This window comes from Dama dama, chromosome 17, assembly GCF_033118175.1.
Source record: "Dama dama isolate Ldn47 chromosome 17, ASM3311817v1, whole genome shotgun sequence".
NCBI lineage: Eukaryota > Metazoa > Chordata > Mammalia > Artiodactyla > Cervidae > Dama > Dama dama.
The window spans coordinates 50,394,074-50,407,562 of NC_083697.1; the positions used below are offsets into that span (position 1 = coordinate 50,394,074).

A 13,489-nucleotide genomic window follows, 5' to 3' on the forward strand; every position below is an offset into this window, starting at 1 on the left:
TATGCCCGATGTCCGAATCCCCGAGCGGGAAGAGAGAAGGCTTCCAAGACAATGCAACTCGCAAAAAGAGAAGTTTATTGCTGACTCGAGTCTGGGCTCCTGCCGCATCCATCGCAGTGGTGCGGGTCGGAGAGCCCCGAGCCCAAGCTCTTATACAAATTTATAGGGTGAGCACACGCCGTTGGTAGTTGGTTTAAGCGGATTGGTTACAAGTTTGCAAAGCAATTTCATTGGTCAAAACTTTCCCGCGCGCGGGACTTTCCCGGGGGTTTCCGCCCCGTTCCTAATTTCCTAATTGGCAAACAGCGGTCAGTGTTTAAGCGAAAGCTGATTGGTTGTATCCAGGTGGCCTGATAATCTTACCACCCGGAAGTAGGAAGGCCTGCTCCTAATCTAAGCTGCCTGCCATGGCGTTACTTCTGCTTGCCTCACAGGGACCAGTTTCATGTAAGATAATTTTTCCATGGGTTCCTTGGGGAGGGGTGGTTTGGGGATGATTCAAGTACATTACACATATTGTGCACTTCATCTTTATTATTGCATCAGCACCACCTCAGATCATCAGGCATTAGATCCCTGAGGTTGGGGACCCCTGCTGTAATAGATGAATTCAGATCCTTAGTTAAAAGGAATAGAGATGGGGAGGGGAAAGGAGGATCATCCTCAAGTTCAGCTAAATCTTGAAATTAAAAAAAAAAATACCCTAAAGGGTTAATTGCTTAATAGTCACCTTGTGTGGACAATGTGCTTCCTTGAAATGATTAACAGGAGGGAAAGATTGATGGCAGCCCATAACACTCCCTTTATTTAGAAAGCATTTGGGGCAGACTGTATATTCAGTCTTAAAAGAGGTACTAATCAGATTCTGGTTCTGGGAGCTGTAAGGATGTGGAAGCCCAGCCCCATCACCTGAGTGGTCATTAGCATTAAGCTGCACCACGTCCCTTTCTCATTTCACAGTTTATAGACCCTTTAGTTCCAGCTCAGCAGTCTTGGAGGGAAACTATTCAGGTATTCATATATGCCAAATCACACCAGGTACTCTCAGAGGAAAAACAGTCCTTTGATAGAACTGGGCAAGTGAATTCTTGCCTGTTGAAATACACACCAGTGTTCACGTTAACCCAGATGTGGTCTTAAAGTAGGTCCTCTGCTTTCCTTCCACGTTGTGATGAGGACTCTGACCCTTGGGTGTCTACCTCGAAGCCATGCGCTTTCCTTGGGCTGGCTTTGGGAGATGGCATGGGCTCTGCAGCAGTTGAGACCACTCACCTTGGTAGCTTCTCCGCTTTCTTCATAACTTCTGTAGATGGGTGCTGCTGTTGCACTTGGAGGGAGAGATCAAGAGGGAGACTTTCCTACTGACTTAATCCATGATGTGAGAGCATACTTTTCATATCAATAATTGTTCAGTGCATTTGCTTCTCTTTTTTATTTATCATTAGAATTATATTTTTAAATATTTATTTACTTATTCGGCTGCCCTGGGTCTTAGTTGTGGCACTTGAGTTCTTCAATTTTTATTACAGCATGTGGGATCTTTAGTTGCAGCATGCAGACTCTTAGTTTCAGCGTATGGGGTCCAGAGGCCTGACCAGGGATCGAACCTGGGCCCCCTGCATTAGAAGTGCAGAGTCCTAGCCACTGGACCACCAGGAAAGTCCCACATTTGATTATTAAATTCTTCCACCTGCACGGCTGGGCAGCTGGGGAGGATGCATTGCAAAATGAGGTCTGATGATACAGCTCCTACTCTCTGGATTGTGTCAGAGGCCAAGTCTGTCTAGCAGTACATGCGCCCTCTTTGGCTGAAGGATCTGAGTTGGCTTAGAAGAATTCATATGTGGGAATGGCTGCTATTTCTGACAGGAACTCGTCTCTCTATGCTTCGAACCAGACAAAGCAGACTTCTCTCCAGGACAATGTTTGATTAGGAATGTTTCCATCTCATGACAGGCTGTGCTCTTGGGATTGAAAAGTCCCCAACTTGATTTGGGTTCTAAAGACTTAATCAAGCATCTTAAATGGGATTACACACATTCCTGAGGCATGTGAAGTGAAACAGGAATCTGCTCCAACATTCTCACTGGAAGCAGGTGAAAGCTCTTTGCTGCTGCTGCTGCTGCTGCTAAGGTGCATCAGTCGTGTCCGACTCTGTGCGACCCCATAGATGGCAGCCCACCAGACTGCCGTCCCTGGGATTCTCCAGGCGAGAATAATGAAGTGGGTTGCCATTTCCTTCTCCAGTGCATAAAAATGAAAAGTGAAAGTGAAGTCGCTCAGTCGTGTCCAACTCTGCACAACCCCATGGACTGTAGCCCACCAGGCTCCTCCGTCCATGGGATTCTCCAGGCAAGAGTATTGGAGTGGGTTGCCATTGCCTTCTCCGGAAAGCTTTTAAACAGCCTTTAAAAGAAGATGCCAGGTGCCCAAGGGCTTCCAAGGTGGCTCAGTGTGTAAAGAACCAGCTTGCAATGCAGGAAATGCCAGAGATATGGATTCGATTCCTGGGTCAGGAAGATCCCCTGGAGGAGGGCACAGCAACCCACTCCAGTATTCCTGCCTGGAGAGTCCCATGGACAGAGGAGCCTGGTGGGCTACAGTCCATGGAGTCACAAAGAGGAGGACATGAATGAAACAGCTGAGCACATCACAACCAGGTGCCCAGATGCAGATGAAGTGACCTTCCTGGGGGGGCTGGCAGGCAGAGGGCATGAATGGAATCACAGATTATACATCGGAGCCAGACTGAGATGGTTGCTGGCCCTGGAGGAATTGTTGAGGGATCGCTTGTCAGTGTCAGGCTGTGTGTCCAAGTGTCAGACCATGAAAAGCCTTGGTCCTAGGTAATTTCTGGATGAGTGAGTGCAGAACCCATCCTTCTGCTGAGTTAGTGACAGTCACTGTTTGGTTATCAACTCCTGGGTTGAGGTGGGGAGGAGCAGAGCCTTGGTTGCTAAACAAAGGGAAATAAAACAATCCACTCCACTGAGAGCAGATGACCTGTCTCTGATGTGTACTCTATGTCATAGTGGGACAGCCTTCAGATTAACTGCAAGATGTGTTAATTCAGGTACTGCAAAAACTTCCTTCTAGAAAGCAGGGTTTGAGTTTGCGCAAACCCCTCAAAGAATGTGGTTGTTTTGTTTTCTTCTCTCCACCTCAGGGAAGTCTGTCAGTGGCTCTGTGACACAAAGATTCTTCCAGCTGGGGAAGGGCATGTCTGGGAGCCAAGAGGGTGGGATGGGGGATGGGAATGGCTCCCAACGTCCCTCCTCGGTGAGGCCTTTCATGGCTGCCCCACCCTAGGCACGGTCTACCCCATGATCCTGACACAGCATTCCGATCTAGTTTCATATGTATTACAGCACTTAACTTCTTATCTAAACTTACCTTCTTCACTGAAGTATTTCCTAACTTAAGGTCATTTCCCCACCCAGAATGTAAATTTCAATGGAACAAGGACCCCATCTGTCTTCTCACTCCTCTGTTCTCCCTCATTGGACAGTTCCTGGTCTATGGCAGGGGCTCATAACTATTTTTTGAATGAATGTATGTACGCACTGAGTGTGAATATTCTACAGAGACTCATGCTTAAAAAAGTTTTTAGACATCTGGATTAGAAATTTGACTAAGATGAATCATTTGGTTTTGAGCTTTCCAAATATAGAAGATAACCACAAAATTCAACTTACTCTGAATGACCTGGAACATCACCATGAAGGGTGGGGGGCAGGGAGGGTGACTGGACTGCTCCCTGAAGGTGGAAAAAAGGGTCATGGTAGACAGTTTCACTCCTTCCCAGGACCCGGCACTTAATAGAATTCAATTAATTGCTTTGCAGATGTTAATCAAGTTCTCTTCAGAGATAGATACAGGTTTCTCGTTTTTTTTCAGAGGTTCTTCCTTGGATGGATGGATGATAGATGGTGGATTATGGATAGATGGGAAGAGAGGCCCATTTCAGGTTATAGGGCAGCTCACCTAATGGCTCGAGAAAGCACCATAGTCTCACAACAATAATTCTTTCAAAAGAGCATGTAGACCGAGGGAGTAGAGAAAATCAGAAACTGGCCCTTCAATCCAACTAATTCTTAGTGGCAGGCACTTAGGGTTTGAATATTCATCCTTTAGTAGGTTGAGTCTTGACTCAAAAATGCACATGTATCATTCCAAGGAAACGTTTTCAGTTCTTCTTCACTGCACTGGGTGCTGGATGTGCATCAGTGAACAGGACAGATGTGGTTTCCGTCTTCTCTGATATTTCTGCAGTTAAATAAGATATTTTATGAGAACGTACTTAGTACAATGACTGGAAGCTAGTATGTGCTCAATCAGTGTTGTTATTATTGTTCACTCTCTCAGTCGTATCTTACTCTTGGAGACCCCATGGACTGTAGCACTCCAGACTTCCCTGTCCTTCACCATCTCCCGGAGCTTGCTCAAACCTGGAGCTTGTCCACTGAGTCAGTGATGCCATCCAACCATCTCACCCTCTGTCGTCTCCTTCTCCTCCTGCCTTCAGTCCTTCCTAGTATCAGGGTCTTTTCTGATGAGTCATCTCTTTGCATCACGTGGCCAAAGTATCGGAGCTTCATCCTCAGCATCAGTCCCTTCCATGAATATTCAGCATTGACTTCCTTTAATATTGACTGGTTTGATCTTCTTGTAGTCCAAATGACTCTCAAGAGTCTTCTCTAAGACCACAGTTCAAAAGCATCAATTCTTTGGTGCTCAGCTTTATGGTCCAATTCTCACATCCATACATGACTACTGGAAAAACCATAGATTTGACTATATGGACCTTTGTCTGCAAAGTTATGTCTCTGCTTTTTAATACACTGTGTAGTGTATTAAATAGCTTTTCTTCCAAGGAACAAGTGTCTTTTAATTTCATGGCTACAGTCACTATCTGCAGTGATTTTGGTGCCCAAGAAAATAAAGTCTCTCACTGTTTCCATTGTTTCCCCATCTATTTGCCATGAAGTGATCAGTATTGATGCAATGAAAAGTGAGAGAATGAATGATAATAACAAAGCTATCTATTTCTATGAAATCATCTCATTCAGTGTTTACCACTCTTTTGTCATTTTCATACCATATCATGAGTTTTAGATCTTCCCAAGTGGTTTAGTCAGAGGTAAAGAATCTGCCTGCCAATTCAGGAGATGCAAGAGATGAGATGCGGGTTAGATCCCTGGATCAGGAAGATCCCCTGAAGAAGGAAATGGCAACTTGCTCCAGTATTCTTGCTTGGGAAATCCAATGGATGGAGGAACCTGGGAGGCTACAGTCCATGGGACCAAAAAAAGTTGGACACGACTGAATGATTGAGCACACACGTATCATGACTTTTGCCTTATATATAAGTAACATTACCATTATTTGTTGAATATTCATTCTTAAAATATAATCACTTGATTTTTGCTGTAGAAATGTATCTGAAATGAAATCACCCTATAACTACTACAAATGGAAAGCCATTAAAACTTGCTATTAAATACATGTACCTGTGCAAATACATAGAATAGTAAAAATAAAACAGTGATGCCATTCGGTTATAGCCAGATATTCCTGCTTGGGGACAGTTCTGAGCCTGAGGTTTTTTGTATACAAGAGAGCTTAGCCAGTGTTAGACAAGTGTTAAAGACATGCTAGTACCCAACTGAGAATTTATCTAGTACAAAATACATATAATGACAAAATGCCACTTAGAATCAAGGAACTCTTTCAATGAATGTGGATTTTATTAAATGCAACTATTGCCCATAAGGCCTTGAAAAATAGCAATAGAAAAATACCCCTAAAGTATGCATATAGCGCTTTGAAAAATGAATGCTTGGTGGATATATGCATTGGAAAACAGGGACTTGGTCTCTTTTGCAACTACAGTGTTAGTCTTCTAGGGCTGCAAAAAAAGTACCACAGATTGGATGGCTTAAATAATAGACCTTTGTTTTCTTACAGGGCCTTCCCAGGTGGCTCAGTGGTAAAGAATCTGCCTGCCAAGGCAGGAGACACCAGAGACGCAGTTCCATCCCTGGGTCAGGAAGATCCCCTAGAGAAGGAAATGGCAACCCATTCCAGCATTCTTTCCTGGAGAATTCCAGTGATTGAGCAGCCTGGAAGGCTACGGTCCATGAGGTTGCAAAGAGTTGACACAACAGCATGCACACACATACACATTTTCTCACAATTCTAGAGGCTGGAGGTCTAAGATCAAGGTGTCAGCATATTGGTCTCTTCTAAGACCTTTCTCCTTTGCTTATAGACGGCCATTTTCTACTTGTGTCTTTATATGGTTTCCCTCTATGTCTGTGTCCAAATTTCCTCTTCATATAAGGGCACCAGTTATATTGGATTAAGATAAGCCTAATGACTTCATTTTTATTCAGTTACCTCTTAAGAAATCCTATATCCAAATATAGTCACACTGTAAGATGCTTAGGGTCAGGACTTCAGTATGTGAATCTGGGGTGGAAACAGTTCAGCCCCAAACAAGTTGTATCCTTCCTAGCATCTAGAACTGTGCTTAGCACACAGTACATGCTCAGTAGATGTTTGTTGAATGGGTGAATAGAGATTGAGTGGATGGCCCTGCAGCCCCTGGGGGTCTATGATATCAGAAGAGTCTACCAGCTTAATACTGTTTAATCTGTTTAGGAATTGTTTTTCCTAATTGCCTGTGAATAGTTAGCAGCTTCATGTCCATAAAGAAAGCTACTCCCAGTGAGTTCACAGCAATTTGAAGGACCTAGTCTTGCCCACTCATTTCCTTCATTCCCTCGTTCACTCATTCATCAATAAGTGTGTTTCTAGAAGGGATGACTAAAAATTGGTCTTGAACTCTTTCTCGTGTTTTCATTCCCTTGGTTTCACCTCTGGTTATGTCATAAGTCTTGGCCCACACCCAACTCCAGGAATCCCTGACAGATTATCTGTTTATCTGCAGACTAAGATCCAGCCAAATTAGATTCCAGGGGGCCCCACATTTGTCCATCCCAAACTATATATTAGAATCACTTGGGAAACTTAAAAGAAATTTCTTTTCCATTGCTTAGCTTCAGCTCAGACTCATTGAATTGGAATCTCTGCAGGAGGGGCCCAAGCATCAGTATTTTGTCAACCTTCCCATGTGAACCCACTATACAGCAAGCACTGAGAAGCAAAGAACTCCATGCCCCTTTGGAGAACAAGCAGATGATGTGATTGTAAATAAGAGTTCCCCATACTCTTCATTTACCTAAAGATGTTGCCTTCCTGCTTTTTTTTTTTTTTTTTGCCTTCCTGCTTTGACCATCCTTTTTAACTCTCATTTTCCTGCATGAAGATACTCTTGTTCATCCATTCAACCAAGACTCCTTGAGCACTAATGTAGAAGCCATCGGGAGAGAAATATAAATATGACATGATCTGTCCTATTTAAAAAAAAAGCTTACAATCTTGTAGGAAAATCAGACAAGTGAGTATTTGCTGAGTATAATAATGCTATTCACTCATGTATTCACTCATTCATCAACTATTTTTGAGTCTATTATGTACCAGGCTTGGGGATACAGAGCTGAGCAAGAGAGCCAGTGCCCATCCCCATGGGGTTGACAGTATGGCAGGAAAGAGAGAGGTTAAACAATAGTAAGGTGTGGTGTATGTTAAACAGAGAATAAGGTAACCCAGGGATACACATTAAGGGACTTACCCTAGTTTAGGGGAGAGGGAGCATTTCCTTGAAGAGCTCATATAAAAGCTGATTTCAGGGAATTACCTGGGGGTCCAGCAGTTAGGATTTCAAGCTTTCATTTCTTAGGGTTTAATCCCTGGGCAGGAAAGTAAGATCCCACAGGCCGTGTGGCACCACCAGGGGAAGTGGGGGGAAAGCTGAGATCTCAGTGATGGAAAGAAACCAACCAGACCAGCACAAGCCTCCTGAGGACAAAAATCATGTTTATCTTACTGACCTCCCAGTGCCTGGCTCATGCAAAGGTTCAGTAAATCTGTTGAATTAATAGTAAGTGAGTGAATGGTGAAAACCCTAGGGGAAAGTTTAGCATGTCTGAAGCAGGAAGTGTTAGAGGGAAAATCTCAAAGTTTACAATGGAGAGGTAGACAGGGGTTCGATCAGGAAGTCCCGTAGACCATAAAAAAAGGTTTGGACTTTACCTCGGGGTCAAGGGGAAGCCACTAAAAATTAGGCAGAGCAACAACTGACCAGATTTGTGCCTTATTTATGCTTTGTTGTTATTTTTAAGTTCTACTTATTTATTTATTCATGGCTGCCCTGGGTCTTTGTTACTGCAAGCAGGCTTTCTCTGGCTGTGGTGAGCAGGGGCTACTCTCTAGTTGCGGTGTGCAGGCTCAATAGCTGTAGCACAGAGCCTCCCATGCCCCTTGGCGTGTGGAATCTTCCTGGACCAGGGATCGAATCTGTGTCCCCTGCCTCGGCAGGCAAATTCTTAACCACTGGACCACCAGGGAGGTCCCAGATTTGTGTTCTAAAAGCATCCCTTTGGCTGTGATGTAGGATGGGTCTGGAGGGGGAGGAGGTGGTTGGCGACCAACAATCGTGTGATGGGGCAGGAGTGAAGGTGAGCTGCTGTAGGGAGTGGAGAGATGAGGATTATCCAGGCAGGATGCACCGGGTTCCGAGGAGGATTTGGGCTGTGGAAGGAAGAGAAGTGAGCCCTGGGCAGGTGGTTTAGGAAGCTTACAGATGGCGACGCCATTCAGTGAAGCAGGAAGTTCTGCAGGCAGAGAAGGCTTGGGGTTAAAAATGCAGTGTTTGTCATTGGCTGTGCTGAGTTTGAACCACCCATGGGCCACTGAGGCAGAAGTGTCTGACAGACAGCTGGGGGGAGGGGGTGCAGATAAGAGTCCAGTTGAAGCCATGGGAGAGGTGAGGTCACTGGGAGGATTGTGTGAACGGAGAGAGAGACAGACTGTTATTTCAAATTTTGCACCTGCCTTGGGTGGAGACCTACACAACCCTTCCTCACATGTGGGATGCTACCTAAATCATACACTGACTTTGTGGGACTTGTTAAAATCCTTTGACTAACACACATAACAGCTACCACACAGCAACACAAGTAGGAGGCCCTCTGGCACTTGTTAGCTGTGCAGCTTTGGGGAAATTACTTAGCCTCTCTGATCCACAGTTTCCTAACCTTTAAAATGAGTGAAAGGGTTTACTTCATGGGGTTGTTGTGAATGAGTTACTCTATGTAGGCTCTTTGGACAGGTGATGGAACATGCTAAGCACTAGCTAAAAGTTATCCTCAGTGACTTCATTATTGTTGCTATTTTATCCTTCCAGTTTGTCTGCGCAGCGGGAATCAGTGACACCATTTTCAGGAAGAAGAAACTGGCTTAGAGAGGTTAAGCAACTTGTCTAGGAGCCACCCCCACCTGGAAGAACTCTTGGTCATAAGAAACGGCAATCCACACCATCTCACTGCAGGCTGATGGATGGTCTCATGGAACCCTAGCACATGCTGTAACTGTGAATGTCAACCAGGACTTCTTACTTGTGAACAAGAGAATGCAACTCCTGTTTTAAAAGAAATAAAGTATAAAGGAAGAGTGATGGGGGTGCACGCATGGCTGACTGCAGATGGGGTGAGGCCCCAGGCTGCCTGGAAAGACAAAAGGAGGAGGGCTGAGCTGCAAGAGCCCGGTCAGGCAGCCACTGTTCAGTCGACCGGGGTGAGCGGTCCCTGGTCAGCCACTTGCCATTGTGTTTGTTCAGCTCTGGACTTAAAGCCTGTACGTGGAGGTCCCTGGGGTGGGCAGAAGGATCTTGTTCCCCCACTAACAGTGAGCCTGGAATGACTAACCCCTGCAGTGACTCACAGAGGAGACAGGTCACTCCTCCAAAGGAAACAAAGACTTAATTAGGAAGGCGATGGGCGCTGGATTGTGAAAACACGTAACCCTGCTCTTCGCCAGCTCTTAAACTACCTGCAATAGTGGTTCAATGCTTTGACGTCTCCATACCCACCTCGGGGGGAGCTGGCCTAGTCTGGGGTCACTCCCAGTATCAGTGGTCTTCAGAGACCCTTCCAGCTCAGCAGGACAGATATGACAGGACACTCGTCCTGTGAGACCAGAGGCAAGAGGGAGCCCGCCTTGGCTGAGGCAGCCCTGGAGATATGGGGGGGGGGGAGGAGGCTGGGGGAGGGGTGTGCGCAGGATGTGGGGCCTGTGAGAAGATGTACAAAGTGAATGAAGGCCCAGCTTTGCCCCGGGCAGCTCTGCCCTGACACGCAGGCAGGTAGCTGCGACTCTGGTTCCTGGGGTCTGAGGCGGTGAATCCAGGGACGGAGGAGAGAGTTGGAGCCCAGAATGAGGGGTTAGAACTCAGGAGGGGCCCGAGGGACATCAGCCCAGCTCCCTCACCACAGACTCAGAGCCCCCGGGATGTGGAGCCTTCCTCCCTGGGTTGTGACAGAGCCTGGACCTGCTCATTGGTCTCTGGGTTCTTTGCCTGGGACACTCCTCACCTCATGCACCATCTCCCATGTTTATTTTAGAATAATGCTTTATTCTGAGCTTCTCACCCAAGTAGAGGGAAGGATGTGATCTTTCCTGGGAAGGCTGTGGGTTTGGTGTCACCTTGGATTCTACATGTGTGCTGTGCTGGTAACTCAGTCGTCAGGCTCCTCTGTCCATGGGGATTCTCCAGGCAAGAATACTGGAGTGGGTTGCCATGCCTTTCTCCAGGGGATCTTCCCAACCCAGGGATCAAAGTCGCGTCTCTTATATCTATCTCCTGCATTGGTAGGTGGGTTCCTTACCCCTAACACCACCTGGGAAACCCCTTGGATTCCATAGTTATTTCCAAATGTGAGTCATTGACTGTGATATTTTTTTTTCCTCTCCAATGAACGGAGAGAGTGGTCCAGGCCCGTTACAACTCCTCTACATGCTTCAGGAGCTGTCCTGTGAAGCCTATTCTTGTGTCTGGATCATTTGAGGCTCTGAGGAAAGCCTTGCAGGCCCAATGTCACTCCAGGTCTATCTGATAGAAACAGAAATTTGGACATCTGGAGAATCTAGAATGCGACCCCAAGGGTGAATTCACCCAGGAGAGACTGGCTCCCCTCCCCAGCCAGGGAGGACCATACTAGGGGATCCACTGAGGTTTTGCTGAAACTGAACATATTTAGGGGCTAATCCACTCCAGGATTCTCCTGAAGATAATTCATAAGTCTGTCTTTTCTTTTTTTCTTTTTGAACTTCAATATTAGCATTTATTTTATTTTTTTAAATTTATTTTTATTAGTTGGAGGCTCATTACGTTACAGTATTGTAGTGGTTTTTGCCATACATTGACATGAATCAGCCATGGATTTACATGTGTTCCCCATCCCGATCCCCCCTCCCGCCTCCCTCCCCATCCCATCCCTCTGGGTCTTCCCAGTGTACCAGCCCTGAGAACTTGTCTCATGCATCCAACCTGGGCTGGTGGTCTGTTTCACCTTTGATAGTAGCCAGAAAGATAAAGACCAATACAGTATACTAATGCATATATATGGAATTTCAAAAGATGGTAATGATAACCCAATAGCATTTATTTTAAAACAGGTAATAATTATATTCAGATGGTTCAAAGTTCAAAAGAGCAGAGTACACAGCACGATGTTTTGGTTCCCCCCACCCCTCCCCAGGCAGCCAGCTCCATCATGTAAAAGCAGTCAGTGGTAATGGGTAATTTGCCTTCTCAAGGGGAGAAGCTGCCTGATGAGCATGGGTTACCGTTGGTGTCAGGAATTTTCTGTAAGACAGTGTTAGCTGGCATTCATTCCTCCTGAGCCCTAGCTGCTCCAGACACCTCCTAGGGCTGCCAGGAGGCAGTGGGCGGAAGATCAGCTCTGAGGGCAGGTGTGGAATCCCTAGTCTGTCTCTCGCTCCTTGTGGGATCTCAGCCAAGTCCTGATCTCGCACTGACTGGCCCGGCCTTCAAGATCTGGGAGCAGTGAGAGAACCTCCTTTACAAGCAGGTTGAGAGGGTTACACAACATCCCATGCATCCTCAGTACATTCTCGGGCGTGTGTATTACACAAATAATTCTTTAATATATATATATATATATATATAGTTGAAGTATAATTGCCTTACAGTGATATGTTAGTTTCTGCTGTACAATGAAGTGAATCAGCCATCCATATGTATACACTTATCCCCTCCGTCTTGGACCCTCCTCCCACGCCCAGCCCCTATCCCACTCATCTAGGTCATCACAGAACACTCGGTGAGTTCCCTGCGCTACATAGCAGCTTCCCACTAGCTATTTACTTTGCACGTAGAGTATATATATGTCAGTCCTAATCTTCCCATGCATTCTACCCTCTCCTTTCCCCTCTGTGTCCATGCGTCTGTTTTCTACATCTGCGTCTCTATTCCTACCCTGCAAGTAGGTTCATCTGTACCATTTTTCTAGATTCCACATATACGTGTTAATATACGATATCTGTTTTCCTCCTTTTTACTTACCTCACCCTGTACAAAACTACCATATGAACCAGAAATCCCACTCTTGGGACATACCCTGAGAAAACCATAATTCAAAAATGTACCCCGCATGTACCCCAACATTCACTGCAGCACTATTTACAATAACCAGGACATGGAAGCAACCTAAGTGTCCATCAACAGATGAAGAGATGAAGAATATGTGGCACATATATAAAATGGAAAATTATTCAGCCATAAAAGGGAACGAAATTGGGTCATTTGTAGAGTTGTAAGTGGAACTAGAGTCTGTCATACACAAATAACCCTTGATATCACCTGTTAACAGTCTGACCCTCTCACTAGAACATGGACCCCTGGAGGGCAAGGTTGTGTCTGTCACCAGCAACACTGGATGCCCTGTCCCTGGCACAGAAATTGGCAGGTGGCAGACACTCAATAAATGACCATCACTGCTAATGTTTTGAAGCACTTGCTATGGGCCAGGCACTGTACCAAGCTCACTGCAGACAAACTCACAATAGCCGCTCTCTGAGGTGGTTGCTGCTTCATTCCTGCTGTGTAGATGAGGAGATGCGTGCACAGAGAGGTTGTCCCAAACCACAGAGCAGCCACACCAGGATTTGATATCTGGCAGTCCAGGGGTGACCAACTCTAACTGATTTGCCCGGGACCACCCTAATTTTAAAATGGAAAGATCTACCTCCCAGAAAAGGGCAAAGGAGAAGGTCCAGATCAGGATGAAACAAGTAAGGTACTTGCCTGGAGCCCAAAATTTAAATGGATGCCCAAATACTCAGTATCAAGAGAAATTACATTTTAATGCAATATTTTAAAAATAATCAAAATTCATGTAAAAAATTCATGATGAACAACATAACAAAGTTTAAAGAGTCAATTCCTGTGTGGGTCACCACTCCTCTCCTCCTGCCATGAGAATGTGTCACAATGAGGGAAAACCATGAAGTGTCTCAGGCTGGTCAGTAGAGACAGGGAGGCCAGCCTCTCCTCCTCCCACCA

The 13,489-nt window shown here is 45.6% G+C and overlaps 1 non-coding gene across 1 annotated transcript; it reads right to left on the reverse strand.

The window, feature by feature from the left end:
• Positions 1 to 1,586: 1,586 nt before the first annotated feature.
• On the reverse strand, positions 1,587 to 1,664 carry TRNAR-UCU (transfer RNA arginine (anticodon UCU)). Its single transcript has one exon. It is a non-coding gene; the product is annotated as a tRNA-Arg (tRNA).
• Between the last annotated feature and the right edge of the window lie 11,825 nt (positions 1,665 to 13,489).